Source organism: Pomacea canaliculata, linkage group LG5 (genome assembly GCF_003073045.1).
Source record: "Pomacea canaliculata isolate SZHN2017 linkage group LG5, ASM307304v1, whole genome shotgun sequence".
NCBI lineage: Eukaryota > Metazoa > Mollusca > Gastropoda > Architaenioglossa > Ampullariidae > Pomacea > Pomacea canaliculata.
In genome coordinates, this window is record NC_037594.1 from 28,767,801 (window position 1) to 28,779,023 (window position 11,223).

The window sequence follows — 11,223 nt, forward strand, 5'->3', positions numbered from 1 at the left end:
CAATGCGATGTCAGTTATTTTTGTCAAAACTAGTTATTACCATTAGAGATATTTCCCTTTAGCAAAGTATACAAATAAGTTGCGGGCCCAGTACAACCCAACTGAAAAAGAACAACGCAAAGAAAATAGCCTCTCGATCACCAGTCCCCGATGATTAAAAAAAGGGAACATAAATTGAAAAAGATGTTGCAGTCAGAATGGGTTATGCAGGAAGCAAGCAACAGTTATCATGATCTGTTAATGAAATAATTTAACTATGAACATTTTGGGAGGGAAGAGGAGGCAATTTTTGTTTTATTTGTTGTTGTGGGGAAAATGAATGAGGTTAGGAGGAATTTCATCCTTTCAGTGAAACTAATTTTTAATATCTTATGTTTTGTAAAAAGAACAGTTTCGTAGGCTTTTGTGAAATAGTTTCCTGTAATGAAATAAACCTAGTCATTTCAAAAATACTTTGAGTTTGGGTGAGCATGTAACTTTCGAGTATCCGATATTTTTGTCAAGTTTTGAGCTATGTGACATGAAATTTGTTGGCTGGTAGCTTGAAAAACTACGGAAACCCCCTTGGGTTCTGCTATTTGTGTGCCTGACCAGACTGATTTGCCACTAACTCGTCCAACTGTCATTTTATTATCAGCTTTTAATCTATCGCTTCGTCTGAGTCATTGGTGCGTGAAATCCGTATAGCAAAGTAGTGAAGCACTTGTACTCTTGATGTGTCTTCCTTAACTTGACAAGTTGACAGGTCTCTCTCTCTCACACACACACACACACAAACCACAATCTGCTTCATCGTAAAAATTCTATTTAATATTTAAATAATGTTATGAGCTTTAATAGTTTAAAGTAATGTTTTACTTTTAACGTCACATTAATCTTTGTCCACTAACTTTATATAATATTATTGTAAGTTAGATAAGATAAGACTTTATTTATCGCAGAGGGATTTTTACATATATGTTTATTTTTATAATATATAATAAATTTAGTTTACCTAGTCATTATCTCTCTCTCTCTCTGTATATATATATATCCATTAAAACAATGATCTCAGTGCAGTGCACTAACCCCATACCCATGGGGCTTCCCCAGCAACGAGGACTTTAGTCCCCAGCAAATGTCTGCTTTTCAATTTGCATAGTTTCTTTGAAACAGAAATCTAGTATCTAGTCGCTATCGAACAAAACATGGTCACAAATGGTAATACTTTTACCTTATTGTTCTCATATTTTCATCCCATACAGGACTACTTCTGGTCACGTGTCCATGTTTCGATTTGTTTGTCCTGACGTAAAAGTCAATTCAGATCGGAGAGAACTATCTTCTATTACTATATTATAGCTAATACCATCATGATAATATTTGGTTAAAAAAAGGCAAAATAAAAAAATTAAAAAGTTGTGATCCAAGTGTCTTCTGATTTAAACATGATTAATATACTATTTATGATTAATTTAATAATTTCTATATAAAGTGTTTAAAAAAATTTTAAGGAAATAAACCATGTGGCAAGGATGACATCACAAATGAATTCCGAAAGCTGTTGGTAGCAAGACGCAAGAAGTGTTTATTAATCTGCTTACGTTTAATTATATACTGGGGAAGTTCCAACCCAGCTGATACCCAAGGGATGCTCAAGGCTTGTGATAAGGCTCTGGCGACGGTCAAACGTTTCAAAACTATATTTAGTTACAATTACAGAGCACGAGAGCAATACAGGAGAAATAAAGGATTCGTTTCTCACTTAATTACCACTTATTAGCACCATTTCAGTTGCCGATGTTCATAAAAATTGAAAAAATTCAGTGAAATCGACCCTTGTGTCCTTCCGCCGAGTAACCACGATAGCTTCCCGAGATAGTCAAGCAGACGAGTCTCTTTGTGATGTCAGTCTCCTTGTGACGTCACACGCACAGGAAGTGTGTGAGGTCATTGCGAAGATTTGACGTCTGTTTATTCGTATGACGCACTCTGTGTGTCAGGCTTGTAAGGCTCTGTCTGTCGGAAACTGATGAAAAGACAATTTTGAATCTTTTCCATCTTTTCGTGGCAATCGGGTGCAGCACATTCTCGAGGCATGGTTGTCACTATGGAAACCACACCTCATAGGGTCACGTGACGGAGAACGAGACTTCGTGGAAGCCAAAAAAAAAAAGAGTCCCGTGTAATTTCTCTAACATTCTACTAAAAACCTTCAACGTTTTCCACATGAACACACATATAAATAGACGAGATTCAAATTTATCCTATTCTTTACGCGATTCTGAGCAGTTTTATTTCGCCTTTAGAATCCCTATAAGTCAAATAATTCACATAAGCAAAAGGGCTCTCCAAGAGACTCAACTAACTATGATGATGATGATGTAGTTTTATAGCGCGCCAGTATCCGCATCACAAAGATGCGCTCAATGCGCGGTAAACTATAAAGCGATTGCTATCCTTATATAGGGCCGAACACTCAACATTTGATAATTTTTTACTTTACACAGTAAAATAAAATAAAACAGAGGGAAGCGTCTTATTTTAGCATTTAATGAGTGTAAAACAACATTCGATAACATTAAAAGATTGTTTCTTTGGGAATAGTTGACAACACTCAATGGTTCTTCATGAGGTAGGTGAGTTTCCACCGGATGTTACTGCATAATGTAGGGTTTGTGCTTTTTAAATTAATTTGGTCAATCGGCTGATTGACCTCCAAACTGTACATAAATAATGGAGTTGACTCTCTCTATCCGCCATCCCCCCATTTTTAACTGTGAGCAGTTGTTGTAGGGACATGATAAAAAACAGTGAAGCTCCGCCCAGTTCAGTAGGTTTCCCATCTGGTGGCCTGTCCACGCACTGATGTTGGTCACACAACATTTCTTGTGTTTGCCTCGTCGACATCCTCCCTCCATGCATCGCTGGAGGACTGTCTCGGGTAGCCTGTCGTGCCGAGCGACATGCCCCCCCCCCAAAAAAAAAAAACAAAAACAAAAAAAAAACAAAAAACAACAACAAACAAACAAAAACAAAAACAAAAAAACAACAGATTTCAACAAATTCGTCTGTTTTCTGTTCCCTGTAGGAGATTCGGAGCGGTCACCGGAAATATTTCGAGTGCCTGAATCTTCCTTTCCGTTTCGGTCACCAGGGTCCACGTTTCGAAGCTGAATAACATGATGGGAATGAACAGAGACTTGCATAACTTGAATTTTGTTTCGAGGCTTACACGCCTGCTGCACCATATCTTGTTCAGAGGACTCCACTCAGATTTAGGTTATTTCAGCTGCAGAGTTACTGAACAGTTTAGCCCTTGGCACCCGTAGAAGAAATTGCAAATTTCTTCCAACTGGAACATCGATCAGATGTTTATTTGACGGGCTGTGTGGGATGCATATATATATAATTAATATCTGAATTATGTTAAATATCCTAATTCCCTTAAATTTAACAGCCTCCTAAGGTCCACAAAAAGTGTGCACAGACAAAATTTCTAAATATTGTTTGTGATAGTTTTAATAAGTAATGTCATTCGTCGATTCAAACTGTATTTATACTGTACAGATATTATTAACGTTATTCCCATTTTTAACATTATTATTGTTGATATGTTTTGTTGTATAACATTGTCTTAATTTGATCTCCTTGTAGGATCATTCAAGCTCAATGTGAAGAAATTGTATGGATGAACTGTTTTTATACATTATGTCATCTCTATAGCCCTCAAGGGTGAATGCATGAATCAAAGTCAAAAGTCCCTGTGTTGCGGCTACGTGGTGATTGGCTCACTGTGACCAGTCATTGCTTACTGCGTCTCTCATGCTTCACAGATGTGCGCTTGATCTTTATCTACTGAGGTCGTTATTTAGACTACTTCATCTTTTTCGTATAAAAACATTTTTCATCCCATCCCACTTTCGTCGCACCGATTCCTCTTTTGTATACCCCTCCTCTCTTCCTTAGTTTTTACCTCCTATAAACCTCTCTTTCAATCCCTCCTTCTAAAATTTCTCTCCTTCACACACACTCTTTCTTATTGTCCCCCTCTCTCTCTCTCTCACACACACTTTCTTTTTCTCCCCCCCCTCTCTCTCTCACACACACATACACTCTTCATTATAAAATCTCTGTGTAAACGATAAAGAATAGTTTAATAGTTTAAAGTAATGCTTTACTTTTAACATCACATTTTAAACTGTGCGAAGTAAAATAAAGTATTACATCTATTTCAGAGAAAAGGAAAACAGTATTTCATCACAGATGCTGTCCTTGCTGGCAGTATCGGCAGAAAAGGTCTCAGGTCCCAGCAAATGTATATTTATTGCTTAAATCTTGATTTCAATGTGTATATTGAGGACATGCCACTATGCCACTAATAATACAATGACGTAGATTCACTGCCATTCTTTCTTATAATGTTCACTCAAAAAGAACTTGAGATCGCGTACACAGATATGCATTTATGAACGTGCAATTAAGACAGATTCCTAAATGCTCTTTCAGATGTGCGCCGTGAGCTGGATACCATGAGAGATCACTTATCATTTCCATTTACATGCCACGGGTGGATGGGGATACGAACTCTTATTCAACACATTCTAGGACTAGCGAACTGGGTATGCACGACGTGTACGCACAAAAGACTTAAGTAGAAGGATGACATAGTCCAGTAACCATTTGAGTATTCGAGACAAGCAAAATACCATCACACACAGGCATATATAAACATACAACGATAGTAAAAGACGAACAAGCAACATCATTTTTCACGAGAAAATGTACGAGTACATCGGTGAGTTACAGAAAAATGAATGACGGTGGTTTGATGACAATTGCTAGTAGTTGTGGATAAACAAAAGTAAATAATGGTTCACAAAAGGAGAGAGAGTGGAATAAATGGACGGACGGATGATTGAGAGGATAGAAGGGTGGATAAATGAATGGCTACCATTTTTGCAATAAATAAGCTTTAGTGATGTTGGACTATATCGTCCATTTTGCTGTCTTACCTCCGGTTACGATTTTTCTTTTGCGCTTCAAACGTATATACACATATAACACACATATATACACTACATGAGTGAAAGAAAGAAAAAAGAAAGAAAAGTACCCTGGTAACAACAGTTACTATCACATGATCTGGGTTACTTTGTAATCACTTCTTAAACTCCTCCAAGAATAGAAGTATTGAAGTATTATGTGCATGCGAGACTTTCGTTGTAAGAACTTCTTATCCTCGAAAAGAAGTCTCCAATAAAACTTAATACGGGATGAATGCTGTCTTGTTGCTTTCCTTTCTTCTTGACATAGCAGAGGGCGTTTGGAATCTCAGGAGGCTCTGCTTTAAGACTAGTCACCGTGGAAGTGTTGAGAATGTACGACATCTTGCAGGCAGCATTCATCATCTTCATTTCAAGCTCCTGCATCTTGCTTTTTATATTTTCTTGGCAGGGTTCCAATGATCGTAAATATTCTTTGACATAGTGAGCAAAACTGACTATCTGGAGTATGTCTGTCGAAAGTTTCTCCTGAAATGAGCGAAAGAATACAGTACAGGTAGTTAATTTTCTTTAGGGATAAAACACACAGAGAATATATATATATCATGTACCACAGCTAAAAACAAACTCTGATTTCATTTAACCTCAATCACTCACTCACCTGCTTATATCCCAGGTTTCTTTCCGTTGTGTTTAATTGAATACAGAGGTCTTGTCTTTTGATCTTTTTGTTTTTGTTCTTACGTTGGCCACGCTTGCTAGTCTGCGGCTTCAACTGGCACAGAAAATTATTTTTAAAATTGCAACTGATCTGCATCTTCGTTTGTTTAAAGGCAAACTCTCTCATTGCCAGCGTGTTTTAACATATTGTTTATCCCAAAACAGTAATTCTCACAGTCGTTAGATATCAATTCTTGAACAATCAATATTGTGATGTGTGATCAGACCAATGTAGACACGTCCTAATTAGCACAGGCTCCCAGAGTCCACTTTTGGTGGAAGCCATCTAAAAAGCAGAAGGCAATTTTTAAAGATCTGAAGAATATTGTAGTATATGTATTTTACAATTTATACAACTCACTCATTTGAAGAAAAATGCACTTGGTGGCAACATGGGTGGGAATTTCAAACCTTTGCTAATTTTTTATGACCAAGCCTATTCTTCGTATAATTGTTTACTTGTCTGTCTTCCTGGGTGCCTCTATAAAATAGCTCTATGTCTGTTTATTCTTTGTCTTTATTTGGATATTTTATTATTTATTGCTATTTTCTTTATTGCTTTAATTTTCGAAGTCATGAGTAAAAAAATTGAAAATATGAACAATTTTGATAAGTTTTATAAATATACATATTTTGTACCTCTCCAAATGTTACCTTTGTCGCTAGTTCAGACGTAGTTCACTTTCGAGTTCAAATGTATGAGCTTCATTTCAAGCTTCGTAATCGTGTTTTTTTTCACTTCTCTATTTTCCATGTAGGGCTCCAACGATGGTAAGCATTTTATTAAATTATTCAGAAAGATCTTTATCAGACGTGATACGTGGAAATACTTCTTAAATTATTTTTTTTTTATTTTTAATATACACTATATACTTTTATAGATGAACATGCACAACAGATTTTTGTACCTTTTTGGTAGTATAATGGAACATACTCCTAAAATTCTCTTTTACCAATATTTTTTCGGAGACACCTTAAATTCCTGTTGTGAATAGCATACTAAATACAAATTTAGAAAGAAAGACTAGACGAACAAACGACAGACAGACAGTGAGACAGACAAATATAAGCTTTGATGCTTACTGTCTCATGCTTGAGTAGATAGCTGACAATCTCCTTTGTCTCGCTAACAGTAGCCCATAAATCTTTCAGATCGAAACAATTCTCTTTTGAAGTTGTGTCAGTTCGAGCCACACCAGCTTCTGTTACATAAGATAAGATTGCTGTCCCCCGTTGGTCGCATGACCTGGGATCATCACATGGACGAAGAAAGCGACGTTTCACTGACTTCCAGCACTTGCCACCTCCTGCCGCCAAAGAGTAGTTTTGCAGGACTAGGAACATACTCACACCTGCCCCTTGAGACATCAAAACATTGGTTTGTTAGTCACATGTCGGCTTATTGAGGACTAAAAGAAATACACTTCTCCAAATAAATGAGTTTAAATTCAAAAGTGTAATATTAGCGACAAATACAACATAATGCACAATTGAAATTTTATATCTATTTTCTTGGCTCGTGGATTTCAAAATTTTAACAATAAAGAATAGCAATTAACAAGATGTGAAATTTGAGTGCTAAAGTTTTGTTTTGTCTTGAATCGGAATTTATGTCAACAATGATTGGTTATCTACTGTACATAGAGATGGTTTTGCGTTCATCTTGCTCTCAGCAAGACTTGCTGCTTTTAATCTGAAAAGAAATCCCTTGACGAGAATCATACTCACAGCCTAATATTCTGATCATCTCTCTTTCGTGCTTCAGGGTCTCAAGCTTCAAACAATATCAAGCACAAATGCAATGTTAGCTGCTATTTATACCCTTTTAGAACTATAGTTAGAAAAAAACTGTTCAGAGTAATTTCTTCGCCAATCATTTTATTTGAGAGTTGCATGATTTGTCCATTGTTACTTAGTTTGGGGGATTTTTGTTTATTGGGAAAAGAGGGTATGCCATTTTAAACATTCTTTTATTGTTCCTCCTCTTTCCCAGACTCGCGAAAATAGCGTTCGAGGTTTGGCGATTCCCGACTTGCGTTTGTCCCAGAAAAAAATGCCATCTTATGGCTTTTGCAAATTTTTATTTCATGGGGCAAGTTTCACTTTAGTTCACTTTTTTGTGTTGTAGCTCCAATGAATGAGTTTTGTCTATATTTGACTCAACTGCTGCAGACCGATGAAAATAATTTTGACTTCCGCTTTTCTTCCGTACTGCATATATTAAAGTTTGATGATAGTAAGGTAAAAGGTAAACCAATAGCGCACTTCAGCCAAGCGTATTGTGACTATTTTTAAGTGGTCTCCTCCGTATCTCCTTTCAGTACATTACCGTGCATATAAACATCACACACCTCATATACACTAAGTCCAGCGTAGAGAAAAATGATGATACAAATACATAATAAAAAGTTAATTATGCACGGAATTTTATGTCAAAACTCTTAACCGGTAGAGAAACTAACCAAGTGATGTTCGTGCTTAGGATTAGAATTAACAGTTTTTATATAAAATTCCGAGCTCAAGAAACGCAAAGTAATAACGGTGCTAAGCTAAAGTTTCGTTAAATGGAGGTGGTGGTGGGTGGTGGGGCGAAGGTTGGGGGAAGGACGACCATTCACATCCTTGACTCATGGTGTCGCTGTTTTCGTCTTGAGTCATCAGTTGTTATCGCTCAACAGACGCTGCGCTGAGTGTGTGTAGTAGAATAGAATGGCCACTAAAACACTCTGTAAACGGTCTGGCTTACAAAAATATGTTGTGCCTATTTTTAAATAGCGGTTTATTATCGTTAGCAAGAAAGTTTTCTGCAATAATGTTACATATCAAATTACGTACGAGGATGTGCAAGTTTCTGTTTCCTCCTCCAATACTTTTTTTGAAGAAAAGAGAAAGAAAGACTTAGTTAAGTCGAAATCAGTTCTATATTGGTATGTTTACGTGTTCGTTATCTTTAACACCAGCAGCAGTAGTAGCATCAGGTTACCTGTTCAAAACACGAAACCCTAAAACAATGAACGATATTGAATTACACAATCTCTGAGTACATAAAATAAAAACGTTGTAAGCGACTGTTCAATATTAAAACTAACCGCTTTTCTGTTACCAGTTAATTGACGTCATCCAACCATGTGTGGGCGGGGAGGGGATGAAATTGTTACTCCGCGCCCTCAGCAACTGAAGGTGCATCATAGCAATCCATCTAGTTCTTGTAAACAGGTGTCATATGCAGAAGAGGAACCACGGAGGAATACAGTTTCTTCGTGAACGAACAGCTTGTAAATACAAACAAACAAAGGACACCCGATCTTTTTATGTACAGGTGGCCAGCGTGTCACCCCGTAACTGTAAAAGAAAACAATACAAAAATGCAATATTTATTACTTATTCAAAATGTGTGCATTCAGTGAGCTCATTCTTATTTTAATAAAACTCTTTGCTGGACATGATATAAAATCTCACTGGCCAGAACATGGCGGGTTTGCCAGAATCATGATGTCAAAAAGGAAATTATGTTGTGTCTGGTTGTGCTGTAGGTTGGGCACCCCTGCACTACACTGACGACAGAGCATGCGAGTCAAAAAGAGACTTTAAATAGTTGAAGTCTCTGGTGCAGTCAGGTCAAACCGACATAGTTTCAAGTTGGCACAGTGGTGCAACCATCGATGAACATGTTTAATACTTGGGTTTAACAGTGTGGAAACTATACATTTTGTTAACAGGATAGGGGAAGTCTTCCACATCAAAATTCACGCCATTGACTGGCAGAGTCTACACTGCGGTCGTGTTGCCCATGTCAACAATGAGCACAAAATAAACAAAGTCTAAACGAGAATGTTTATGATAGATTCACCCACCCAGACCCATTTGAACAGAGAAAACAGCAAAGGGTTTGTTGAGAAATGTTACATAAACAACAGCAGTATTACAATTAAAAAAAGAAATTACTTAAATAGAATGGGCAAGGTAGTTCCAACTGCTCTCTTTTGTTTCATGCTAGTGATTTAATCTTCGTAAAAATCATCTTTTTTTTCTTCGAGAACTTACAGATCTTTCGAGAAATGTCTTTACCAACCTCTGTGAGCTTCGACGACCGCTTTCAGCGTCTTCGACATAAAATACTATTCTAATTTAGTTTTTCGTTGCCATGCCAACTGTTCATGAATGAATGCTTTTAATAAACCGAATGATGATGATATTTTAGCTTTTCTACATCGGTTAAAAAAAAAAAGATCATTTCTATCCAGAGTCCGACGGGTTAGCAGACGACAGGAATGGAGTGACGTCACAGTATCTTACCTCGTGGTAAGCCATCTTGTGATTGCCGTCAACTGTTTATCAGAGAAGCTGAACCTTGCAATATTTAATACAGGTGGTCGATAAACATTCAAAGCATCTCTGAGAACAATTTATTTTCTTTGCTTAATCGTTTTTCTGGCGATATCAGTTTGCTGAGAGATCTACAGATTCCCTGTTTGTTGAAATCCAAACCGCTGAAACAATTTGTCCTGCGATCTCTTAAAATTTCTTCTTAGCACTTCGAGTTCTTATTTGAAGCTAAATCTGAAAACCGTGGTCATCACTTTGAAAACAGTTTAAAACAGCTCCTAGCACTTTTGAATTTAGAAGAATCTTTCTCAAAATAGTTTCCTAAAATATTTCTTAATTAACTTCCACAAAAAAACAGTTTGGAGATCTATATGTGCTCTGCCATTGAGCCCTGGAATGACTTATAACCAAAACTTCTGCTGACAGAAAGGTATGGAGGTCTCTGGTGACGCCTCCTGCGCATAACAGGCACGAAGATGAACAAAGAACAGCGTTTATGTTCAGGTGTGAGGGTTGGTTCTTTTGATTGTAGGAAAATCCATGCGATCACAGCACTGCAGACAGTAGACGTATTTGCTCGTTTAATATACATTGTCAAGAGTCTATTATTACTTTCACAGTAATATCACAGGTATATCAAATACGATGATCTGTGAAACATACGTATTAATGAAAATTGTATTTGCTTCTGTTTAGTTGGCTGAAAACTTTTTTTGGGAGATGGATTAATAAAAAAATTGCAATAATTATTCTTCAATTGTCAGATAAAGATCCCTTTAAGCGAGGGACTAAGTTGGTCTGGTTTATCATTTCTCATTGTCACAATATACGTTATTTTTTCCACGAGACAAAGGTTAGTGTGTGTATTTATAACGAGTGAACACACATTCTTAGCTGGATTCAAACACATATCTATACTGTTATAATTATTATTAAATAGTATTATTCTTGACGCCAACGTCGGACGCGTTGTAAAGTGTATTATACTCGTGTATACTGCTACCACACACACCGCAAAAAAAAGTGTTAATTAAAAACTCTTCCCGCTTCCGGCAGCTAGCAGTGGCAATTTTTCACGCCACAGTACAATCGTGCTTGTAAAGCAACGAGGAAGTTTGTGAGTAATCTCAAGGGCACGGCCAACCACACCGACATCGCTGCCACGCGACGTTGTCAAACGAGGTAGACCAGG